Here is a 12001-nt window from a genome sequence, read left to right on the forward strand (position 1 = left end):
ATTAGTCAAGGCATACTTTCCAATGCTGTGTATCAGGCAGCCTGTGCCAGAAGGGGCATTTAGGGCAGTAGATTCTAAGCTGCTTCACTAACTGCACTAGATGCACCTTAACACAAGAGACACATTCTGAGGAACGGCTCAAAAGCACCAACAGCTTCATTATGCACAAACTACGGGTCTCAGGAGCCATTGATTAAATCACCATGGTAATGTAAGAAGTGCTTGCATTGCAGTAGATCTCAAAAAGCTACCTGCACTGTAAGCACTTTTACACGGCCAAGGCCCATTCCTGTAGCAGAAGTGTCTCCCACGAGCGCTTCTCCTCCGTGCTCACAGATCTACTCGGACTCACCTGGTTCGGAACAGAAACGAAAAACAAAAAGACAGATCAGACGCTGAACAAGTAAACTGCTAGTTAATATTCCTGAAACAAGCTTTTCTTTGGCTCAGAGTCCCAGCTAGGTTTTGGAATTTCAGCCAAGTCCTGAGAAATATTAATACTCTGAATTACTTACACAGAGTTGAACACAAATAACACTGGCAATTTCAAAAGTCCAATTCTTAAGTATAAGCGGATTTTGGACTTCCCCTCTCCATCTAAGAAAACTTGATATCTGCCTCCCAGAAAATGTGCAGGCCCATTATCTCCCCCCCCCCTGATTTTAAAAGAGGTTTATCCAGAGAAAGATGCATATAAAAATCAGAAGACTGTTTGCTTCTTGAGGTGGGGCTCCATACAAAAAGTGACCGTTAGATGAAATGAACATTCCCTGCCCCCAACCCATTAACAGACTATGACAGAAACTTTAAAGCTGGTTTAAGAAACACAGCCTTCTGTGCTCTTCACATAATGCACAGATGGCCTGGAGATGTCACATTTTGATCTATTTCAAAGGGCTCTTGTTCTGTTTAAACATTTATGGACCCATTTTCTCCATTAAACCCAAAGAAGGCAGATTAGCTCCTCTTCCCTTCTTGTCATCATCGTCCATAAGAAAACCTTCTCCATTCCCAAGTGCTTATCTTACCTAAGAACGTGAAGCAAGGAAAATGAGCCCCTATTTGAAAAGGGTTCACAAGGTTACCCTACCTCTTCCGTGATGGGTTAAGTTTTGTCAAAAAAAGAAAAATTCAGAGACACAGAATCTGTAATGTTTAACTAGTGACGGAATTTTAAATGTTGGACTTCCTTCATGGTACCCCAGACCATTCATCTAGTCTTTATAAGAAAACTCCTTAAAGTGATTCATAAAAATTACACTTAGATCTAAAAATCTAAATTCTATGGGGAAAGAAGAGTAAAATTAGTGTAGAAAAGAGTACCATTTTCCCTCTTAAATTGGGTTTCTCCACCTGTAAAGTATTTTTTCTCCCTTAAAAAAATACTCCAAACTGGAGTCAAAAATGCTTATTTGCCGACTCAACTTGGCAACATTGAGCCCCTCACCGGTCAGAGAGAGCGCCTTCTACAGTCAATACCTTTCTTTAATTAACCGTTCATCTGGTATACCTCGCGCGGCGCCGGGCAGCCACTCTCCCACTCCTTTAAAATGTAAAAGGAAAACAACCCGCCCCCCCCCCCCAAAAGCTTCCAAGTCCGCCTTTGTGAATCCCTCGGCCTCTTCCCGCGCCTCTCACACCCTTACCTAGTGCTCCCGTTGAAGTCCGGGAGCCGCCCGCGCGCCCAGGGTGTGCTCCAGCTGCTCACACCACGCGCTCCCGTCCTCGTGCTGCAGCCGCCGCCGCCGAGATTAAAGAGAAAGAAACAAAGCATCATGGGAAACGGAGTTCTCCATTCAAAGCACCAAAAACGCGCCAAGCCCACGCCTCCCTCCCCCTCCATTCCCGGGTTGGTGGGAGAGAAGCCAAGGGGGAGGGGAGTCCTTTTTTCCCCCCTCCACGTGCACCCCCTCATTCCGCACACCCCCCAAGTTCTCGTGGAACCTAAAGGTCAGCGATGGAGGAGAAAGGGGGACTCGTTTCCCGCGCGCTCCCCGCTACCCCTCAACTGCACTCTGGTACTTTGCTTTTCTCAAGTCCCGCCCGCTCCGTCCCCTCCCACCCAGCCAGTCAACTCTCCCCGATCAGAGCTGCCCCAAAGAAGGTTCTCCCCTTCTGCCCCGGCCGCCGGCCCGGGCCACCCCGCGCGGGACCCGGCCCGCGCCCGCCCCTCGCAGGTGGCGCGCCCTGCGACCCCGCACCGGCCACCCCTCTTCCCGTCCCCCCCGCCCCACACACACCCCGGGCCGAGCGCTCGGGGGAACCAGGCGCGAGCGCAGCCTCCCGCAGAGCCCGAGGAGGAAGAGAAGCGAGAAACAGCGTTCAGGAAATTAATCGGGGCCGCGAGAGCACACCTCACCCAAAGTGCCCCCGGCCAGAACGACGCGGGGCCACTAGCCTTCCTGCCACCACTCGAGGAGCGCTCCGTCCCCTCGGCCCTCCGTCCGAAGCTATATCCCTGGGAAAAGCCCGCCCCTCTGCCTTTAATAGCCCAGGGAAAAAAGCCCGCCCCCGCCCACCCGGCCCGCACAGGAATTAGGAAACGGAACCCCCACCCCGCCAAAGCGAAAACCCCACCGAGCCCCAGTTACCCACGGGCCGAGCGCAGTCGGCATTTTCCCCTCTTTCCCCCGAGCCGGAGTCTTTAATTAAAGGCGCGCCTGGGACGCCAGCCCGGGCGGCGTCCGGTGCTGGAGCCGGTGCCACTGGCGCCGAGCCCGGGATGGCGCACTCGCTACCACCTCGTCCGGTCCCGCTCCCGCGGCGCTCACCCCATCCCCCCACCGGAGACAGACGACGAGGCCCACGGAGCCGTGGGACCGGGGTGTCCCCCACCCGGCGCGCGCATGCGCGCCACCTCTCCGCTAGATTGAAAGTGTTCCTAAGGCCCCAAGAGGAAAGAAATACAGACACAGCATATTCACTCTATGCACATGTGAAAGTTTTAACCTCTGGCACCTTGTGCTACTGTTAGGAGGATTTCGCCTTTGCCAGGAGCCCCCCTCACCCAGTAAATCAGGGTTTCTTGGCAGGCATCGTTAACGGTAGCAGCCACCGAGTACATGCACAAATGCAAGGAAGACACGGTGCAATTATCTTGCTTTCTCTTCTCATTCCACAGCTAATGAGAACCAATTGAGGGCTGCCTGCTTAAAGGCCAAAGCCCAAGGACACTCTCTGTGAAAAGTAAGACGACGTCTTAGTTTAAGAAGCACAATAAAAATGGAATTAAGCATACAGCACTTTGAACACTGGGCAAAATGCGGTCATCAGACTATACCTACTCCACGTCCCTGGCGGACCCGGGCGCGGGGAGAGGGTTTGGGAGTGCGGGAGACAGTTACAAATCAGAGAGGGCAGTGAGCACGCAGGATCTGGGGAGGAAAGCACTGGAAAGCAAGCGGGGGTGAGGAGGGGGTGTGCCAAATGAAGCCGACCCCTCCCTCCCCACTATTGTTACCGCAGGAGATTGCGGCAGCCCAAAGCCCAGCGGGGGCCAAGGGCGCCATGTGATTCTCAACCTGGTGCACAGTAGTAGCTCAGGCAAGCCGATTACAAAAGACTGGCCTCTCCCGCCCCTGGTCCGCGATGGAGTCCAACCTGAACGGCCAGTGCCCCTCAGGCGTCAGCGGTGGAGGCAACGAAAGCCACACTCGTTTCTCCAAAGGGAGTCACTCCTACAGGTGGGCTTTCTCCCCTTTTCATAAAACGCGCAAACAGACTTTGCAGCCCACCCTGGCGCGTCTGCCTGATACTTTCTGGAAACTACGCAGCCCAAAGTTTACTGCCCAACCAGATCCGTCCTGTGAGATTGCACCGACTGCAATGCAACTTTCGACCTTTAATGGTAACGCCTAGCAGTGGAAAGAAGAGGAGGGGGAGGGAAGAGATCTTAAACCCGACTTTAAGAAACATTGTATTAAAGCAAGATAAGAACAGTACCTTTGAGCTCGAGCAAAACCTGGAGTAAAAAAAGGGTTTTTGCGAAAGTGGCGCGAAGATAATATCATGTGATCCGACCCCAGGGCGTCTCCTTCCCCTTTTGCCAAACTCCCCTCCCCCCGAAAAAAGGGGGGTAGGGGAGTTACATCCGTTCCTCACAAACTATTAGCATAATTAATTGTGTCCTGCAGCTGCAGCCAGAGCTCCCGGTCAATGAGTAAACATATCCTCATCCTCTTCACCATCAGAACAAAAAGACCCATTACCCTGATTTTGGAAAATGTTCCCAAATAAATCTCATTATCATCAAAAGTCTTAATTTGGCATTCCGGCTCTGTCTATGTGTCTTGGTTTGAGAGACAGAAGAGAGTTAGAAAAGATGAAATCATCCTATTAAAAAGGAACAAGCAGAAGCAGCGCTTTCAATGGAAATACCATGTTGAGGGACTTCACTAGCTTAAAATTTTCCAAAAGTTTTAAACAGTTCATTAAACAAGACATCCTCCCAGAGTCTTCCTACTCGGCCCCCCTCAACTCCCACCCCTCCTCCCACCCCTCCTTCCCTTTAAAGCCAGAACAATACCCGGAATAAGGTATTTTGAGATTGCTTTACCAGGATATTTTCTTGTTCTTAATTTTTTTTTAATGCTTGCAACATATAGAATGTCTGGATCAAGTTCCCAACTGGCGAAAATAATTTATTCCATCTCAGTACCTGTGCAGTGCAAGGTAAAATTAAGTACAAGATATAGGTTACTATAAAAAAAAAAAACCACAACTAGGACATTTTGATACATAAGTAATGTATTTTTGTCTTTTTCTTTTGGAAAAAAAATGTGATCATCAGCCAAAATACCTAGAGAATCAAAAAAAGCTAAAGAACAAAGCATTTCACACACACCCCTAAAAAGTCAGAATAGCTAACAGCTCAAAGAAAAGCACGTGATCCCTTCATGCTTTAAAACTTGTGGTCATGCTGAGGCTAAAAGCTAAGAGCTTGTGACCCGGCAACCCCGTCCCCTCCCCCAGACCACAACCCAGGGCTTAAGGCTCCAGGCTCCCACCAGGCTCCTGCTCGCTCCCAGTATTGTGAGACAAACAATACTTAGGCATTCTGCAAAATAAAGGAGCCACAACTCCTAGCTCCAGTCACATCATTTACGCCCAAACAGATTGGCCTGTGTGTGTGCATATGTGTATGTGGTATATATGTGCATGGGTGTGTATATATGTATATCTCATATAGAACATATGCTTACACAGAAGCCCAGATGTTCTATATGAATGTGTAAGGAAGGTATCGAAACTGGCCAAAGGAAGGGAGGGAGAACTTATCTAAGAATTCTCATCACAAGTTAAAATTCTTGCCACTATTTTGAGTTTCTAATGAATTTAGAAAACAGATATCCTGTGAAGAATTGCCCCCCAAATAGAGATACTTTGAGCTTTCATCTGCCTGAAAAGGAGAGGGGGATTCCTCTATATTGACTCTAGATGTAATTGTGCCATAGAAAGCAGCAATCTCAAGTAGTTTGGATTTTAGCACCTTTAAAAATACTGGTAATTGACATTTTACCCAGTTGAGAAATCATTTTACTTGATTTAGAAATAATATTAAGTGGCTCTGTTAAACCTAATGATTGGTATCTTAGGACAAAAAGGTCTCCATGGAAACCAGAAAGTAATTTAAGAGTATTATGTTCCTCACACAACTAGAATAGAGCTTTTGTTCTATGTGTATTTACTACTTTAATTTTTTGGACTACACTTGCAGTTAAGGTCTCTTACACTCTAGTTTTGCCTGGGATCAGGAAATCAGCATCCTCCTGCAGTACGTGTTTTGCTCCATTTGTGTGGTTCTGTGTTCATATGTGAGTGTGGGCCCATGAGGCCTAAAACAAAGCCCGTAGATCAGAACACTCACTGAACAATATGGGGGGCGGGGGGGCGGTGGAGGTTCCAAGGAGAAAATATTTCAAATGCTATTTTGCTATTTGATCCTAGAACAAGAACTGTGATTTCATGAGATTCAGATAAAACTGGTCTTCACTAACTTTGCTTTTTTTTTAAAGTATTCATTTATTTACAAACATTTCATATTTTAAAAATGAATCAGTCTTGTTTTGAATGGCCAGGATATTAAGATAAATTAACCTGAATAAAAGAAATTTGAATTTTTTGTTACCAAGCCTTAGTTTATGAAAATTTGTGTCAACAAAACAAAGGAAAAAATCTGAGTTAATAATGAACTTCTGAATGTTATTTCTTTTCAATAGCGTATACCAACATAAATCAGGTAAGGAAAATAAACAGTACGTCTTCAACTGAATAGTGTCAAATGTGAATTAAATATCAATTTCAAAAGATTTATCCCTTGTTAAGAAAGAGAAAATTTCACTAACTGAACATGCACAATTATATAATTTGGTTTAAAAAATGTAGAAAGTAAAAGTATATTTATCCCAATCTCAAAGGGTTTTATGAAGATCAAATGGCAGCAAGAGGTGGATTGACTTTCTGAAATATGAATGTTTAAAATACACATTTTATTAAATTTCATTTGTTAGTAAACTTTACTTTTATAAACTGGTCTTTGCTAACTTTGCTTTTTAAAAATAATGTGTGTCATTATTTACAAACATTTCTTATCCTTATTAATGAGTTAATCTTGTTTTGAATGGCAAGAATAATTAAATTACAATAGAATGAAATTACATCTTGCATAAATCGGATGAGGTATGTGGGTACTAGCACTTACAACATGGAACTAATTTTGTTAATATGTGATGCTTTAAAATTACTGTTCTGTCAATCTTTGCTTCTCTCAGTAGTATGATAAAACAGTTTCCTCTCACTAACAACGTTATTTTTTACAGGTCAAATATTTCAAGTCAAAATACTTATGCAAATATTGAAAAGATATCAAAATAACCTGCCTTTCATCAGTAGAAAAATTTCTTAAGTTAATTCTCCTACCTTGAGAGTAGACTCAGCGGACATTAAAGTGATTCACTATTAAGATTAAATAGTGTTAAAGGTATTTTTACACTCTGTTTGAAACACTTTGATTTTCCTGTTTATGTGACCTTAGAAGTGGAACTTCTGGTATTACAGACCATAAAATTGCTAGCAGACTGTAATACTATAATCAAAGAAAAAGCTATAAAACAGAAATGTTTTACACACATCACTTTTTTTCAATCACTTTTCAGATTAAATTTGTCCATCTTTGCACCATTATAAATTTTCTAAGTGAAAATAGTTATGGAACGGAACAAGATGAAAGATACAGTTTTATCTTCAAAACACAATCCCCAAAACGTATCATCATCACATATTCTTCCAAAGCAAGTAAATCGTAATGTTAAAGATTATCCAATTGTATAATAATTTTACACTATTAAGTGTGTTACTTGAAAATGTCATGATTAAGAAGAGATCCCAAATATTCATCTAAGGTTAGAAAAATTTAAGTCATTCAGTATTCTCTCTGCTATCACTGCAGTAAATCATGGTAATGTTCTACTACCTATGTGCAGAGAGAGCACAAGGGTATTTTTTAGAGCTCCTCTCTCTTTTTTTTTTCTCTCCTCAAAGATAACGTTTATCCTCAGCTTGGTAGTCCTCTGCTAAGCTTAGAGATTCTCTTTAACTGTCTCCTGACTTGTGATTGCTGAAGGAAGTAGAACTATTGTCTGGCCTTTTTCATGCTGAGGAGGAAGGCGCAGTGAAATGTGTTGAATTATCCAGATGCCTGAAAGGACGGCAATGAAAGCTTGGAACAACCTAAATAACAGGGCTAGCACCCACTGTAAAAGGGAATCTTTCAACAGATACAGCCTACAGAAGACATCTACTTTAAAAATGAAAGAGAGATTTTTTCTCAAAACAAATGTAATCTAGCTTACTTTTGCAATTTTTGAAATGATGTCTAAGTCAACAGGAAAACTGATGATTTAAAAATTCACCATGGAAGGACACAGTTTTCTCTTTTAAAAATCATAGAATTTATAACCCTAACTTGGAGCTCTGTGTATATTTTTATTTTTTCAGAAGAGAGTGATCTGTCCATAGCCCCCCAACTTTTTCAAGTCCTAATGAATTTAACTACTTGAAACTTTACTCCCAAGATTTAAAATATGATTCACATCACTAAGACAAACGGTTCCTTTATTGCTGTTAGTGATTCCATTTCTATAGCTGCTACTTATTAAACCATCTTTAAGAATTAAAACGGTTTATGTGCTGCTCGAAGATTAAAGCAAGAAGAAAGTGTGGAAGTTACGATTTAAGTATGGGTTGCATATTTGTGAAAATGTTTAGATATCAAATTGATAAACTTGCTGAACTAAATAACATTATTATAGGATATGTTTTAAGTATTCAAGAACTCAAGGTTAAAGAAGCAAACATGATATGTTGGTATGTGTTACAAAAAAATACTGTACTACGCGTGTTAAACCTTTTTATGTTTTTTATAATTAATTAACTAGACCAAAGTTCAGTGCTTCCTTGGAGGATATCAAGGCTAATAAACAAAGCCATTTTAAATATAGAGTCTGCTTGTTGATTTTGGAGAAACAGCAAGACAAATAATCCTGGTGAGTATCTAGGGTTAAATTATATTTTTAGAATGTAATACTTGACTAATCTGTAAATCCTTTTATATTTATTTCCTTTGCAATTTTGCTTTAAAGACTGTTTAAACAAAAGCATAGAAACCACTAGATCTTGAGGAACAGTAGCATGTAGCTTCTTTAGAGTAAGATATACACCTTGCCTTCAGACTGAATTATAATCTTTGAGGCTTTCTTTAATTTGGTCGGAAAGAAAATTTGTTTTCTTCCTCTGCATATTTTAATCATGTTTTTTCAGTTGTTGGCAATATACTTATTCTTCTGACATTATATTATTTATTAGTGTATCTGGATGTTATATCTTTTATTAGTAACTAGATATATCCTTTTATTTATATCCTAACCCAAATTATTTACAAAAGTTGAATGTGTCTAAGGATAATCAACAAATTAGAAATTGAGTAGATCCCATCAGTTTGGTTAATCACTTAACAAAATGAGACCAATTTTTATTTGCTATATTTGTCCCACTCAACTAATTACCCTTCTTCATTAAGCTTCAAAAGGCTCTTCTTTAAACAGTGGTTTATAACATCTTTAAAATCTACTGGGGGGGGGGAGTCAATACATTTACTTGATTGTTACTTCTGTGTCAGAAATTTAAATATAAAAGTTAAGAGAATACATTTTATGTTTTGGTTCCTAAACAAAGTGTCCTATTTATGGTTGTTTTGTTCTACAGTTCCTTGGTTTTCTGCAATTTCAACTATTTCATTTACAATTCAAACCCACCATTCTTAAACTAATCTCCATACTTGATTAATCCCTGCATGCATACTGCATCTTTCTTTAACTCCAGTAACAAAGTTACCAAGTATACACAAAAGTCTTGATATTTAAGATCTAAAGCTCCTAACAAATTAATCCTAAAATTAATTTTGCTGGCTTTTAACACTATCATATATTTGCAGCTGCAGAAATTAATCCTAGTATTTGACAGATTATCACAATTTTTGAAAAAAAAATCTCAAATTCCAATTTGTGTTTCACTTTGCCTAACTCTTGGTCAAGTTTGTATGCCCTTTCAATACTAAGTTTATGATGAAATACTGTACGTAACAGCATTAAACCTTGAAAGGACATAGCAGAGTATCTTTCAAAGGATAGTTTGAGCCAACATTTTAGGTTGGCAAGATCCTTAGTGGGCATCTAACCTAATCACTTCATTTTACAGACAAAGAAACTGAGACCCCCCCCCAAAATAATTTGCCTAAGATGCCTCCACTAATTGTCACAGAGCCAGATTAAAGAAAACCACTATGTTGGTTCATTTGGAAAGAAATCTAGATAGTTTTTGATTTATTTTCAAGCTCGATTTTCCCGTAGGGCTGTTGTGAAGATTAAATGAGATAATGTGTGAAAGCAACAGAGTGATCACAATGCGTGAGTGCTCAATAAATGTTCTTTTTCCTTCTTTTCTCTTTCCTGCTGATGCCCTATGCCTTATGATCAGCCTCCTTGCCAAGACCCCAACTTCTTACTGTCAAGATTTGGGGCACCAGAGTGCAAGCAAGGCACTGAAAGAGAGTTTTGGGAGACTTGCGCTATCAAAAATGTAACAATCTAATCATCCTCACGCTTTAACTATGATCTGATTACACCAGCTGAAAAGACACACAAACTGTCATCCTCCTACTCAAGTGTTCCAAGGAACCTGGCTGTTGCACAGGGAAATGGGTACATTTCTGACCCCCTGCCACCCCTAGTCTAGATCGGGATCCCCAATCATGATACCAAGTAATAATGAGCATTTGACCATCAAAATGCAACTTTATGTTCAAATTCATAACCTGCAAACTGAAATTTGCCTCCTGTGTTACTTGCGTCTTAGATTTTTCTTCAACTATACAGTTAAAAAGGAGAAACACAGCTCACTCTCTGATGCCTTTATATGTACTAGCTTGACATTAAAAGAGCTGTTAATATTGTATAAACTGTTATACCATCTGTGTTATAATTCTGCCTCATCAGGTTTTATGGAATGCCCCCCCTCCATTTCCTTCATTCCACCAGGCATGTCATCAAAGGAGAATAAATTAAGTATTGTGCCAGAAAATGTGGTCTACTTTCTAAAAGGCATCTATCTCTAGCTTTCAGAAATGCCTTTTGGAATGAGCAATGTGGAAACAGTGTCCCCATTGTTGTATAGGAATGTCATGAATTGGATCCCCACCCCAGCCTTTTATAGAGAAAAAGAATAAAAAGCGTTCATCTGAGTTTAAAATTATCATATTTTATAGCATATGCTAACATGCTAATGAGATGAGGTATTATCACATCTTTGCTGAGGCCATTATGGATAATTGAGCTTTGTCCATCCGCCCCACTAGCTTGTAAACTCTGTGATGGTGGAGACAACTTCAACTTTGTAGTTTTATGAGACCCTTTCAGAGTGTGTTGACACTTCCACTGTTGGTCTAGTGACTAGGTTGAATATTTGTATTGGGGGATATCAGAAATGGCAGCTCCCTTCCACTTTGTAAATTCTATTTCAACACTAAGTGTTTACTAACGACCAAAAACCATATGTAAAGCACTAGATAACATGAGCAATTCTTTAACTCTGTCTAAAAATATATAACTGAGAGATCAAGCAATGTTCCCCTAGTAAATAAAGATAACTCTAGGGAATTTCTTTGTAAAGATTTAGACAGCTCGCAGAGAAGTTCCTTTTGGTGGTTAGGAATAGAAAGGCGTAGGGAAGATTAAGGAAAGCCAGTTCAAAGTGTTAGAGAGCGGTTTTTGCATCTCAAAGAGGGGGAGGGGTTGGAACTCTTAAGAAGACTGAGGCTGGGAATTGGGGCTTTTCCCTTCCCGCTGACTGCTTTAACCTACCCTCTCCCCAAACCCTGCGGTAGTGTCGAAAGGGACCGGGAGTGAGAATCAGGAGATCTCAGCTTGAGTCTGCTCTCTGTCACTAACTAGCTGAATGACATTTAAGCAAATCACTTACTAGATTACCTCTGAGGTCTCTTCCCACTCCATAAATCTTCGCTCTTTATCTCATTCCCCCCTCTTTTTTGTTCTTCCTTTCCCCCCTAGCCCCCAGCCCTTCTTCCTGGTCTTCCTTTTAACTGCAATAATAGTAATAATGAATTAGTTACCTCTGGAGAGAGAGTTGAGATGGTGTGTGGAGAATTAATGGAGACTTTGGCTTTTTAATCTCTGTCATGAACTTTTTTCTTTATTTCCGTCCATTTTCTTTATTGATTAAATGACGATTTCTCATAAATTTAAGGTGCTTATTACATTTAAGTATTCAATAATCTGCCAAAAATGTTCCTCTTTTGTGGATATAAATGTTAACACAAAACATTTGGTCACAAAGAGTGCAGTAAATCAGGAATTAATGTGGCATAATTCCACATAGGCCTACTATACAGAAAAATACTCCACAAGAGTGAGGATTGGAACCCGAGGCT

At 41.2% G+C, this 12001-nt stretch overlaps 1 long non-coding RNA gene across 1 annotated transcript in view; it reads left to right on the forward strand.

Annotated features, from left to right (window-relative positions):
- Positions 1–2680: 2680 nt before the first annotated feature.
- LOC309652038 overlaps positions 2681–12001 on the forward strand; it is a 40634-nt gene continuing 31313 nt past the window's right edge. The window contains exon 1 of the long non-coding RNA XR_014258528.1: positions 2681–8543. This is a non-coding gene — a long non-coding RNA (uncharacterized lncRNA). The remainder of the gene's footprint in view (positions 8544–12001) is intronic.

The sequence above is a fragment of the Balaenoptera physalus genome (assembly GCF_965194825.1).
Source record: "Balaenoptera physalus genome assembly, chromosome: X".
NCBI lineage: Eukaryota > Metazoa > Chordata > Mammalia > Artiodactyla > Balaenopteridae > Balaenoptera > Balaenoptera physalus.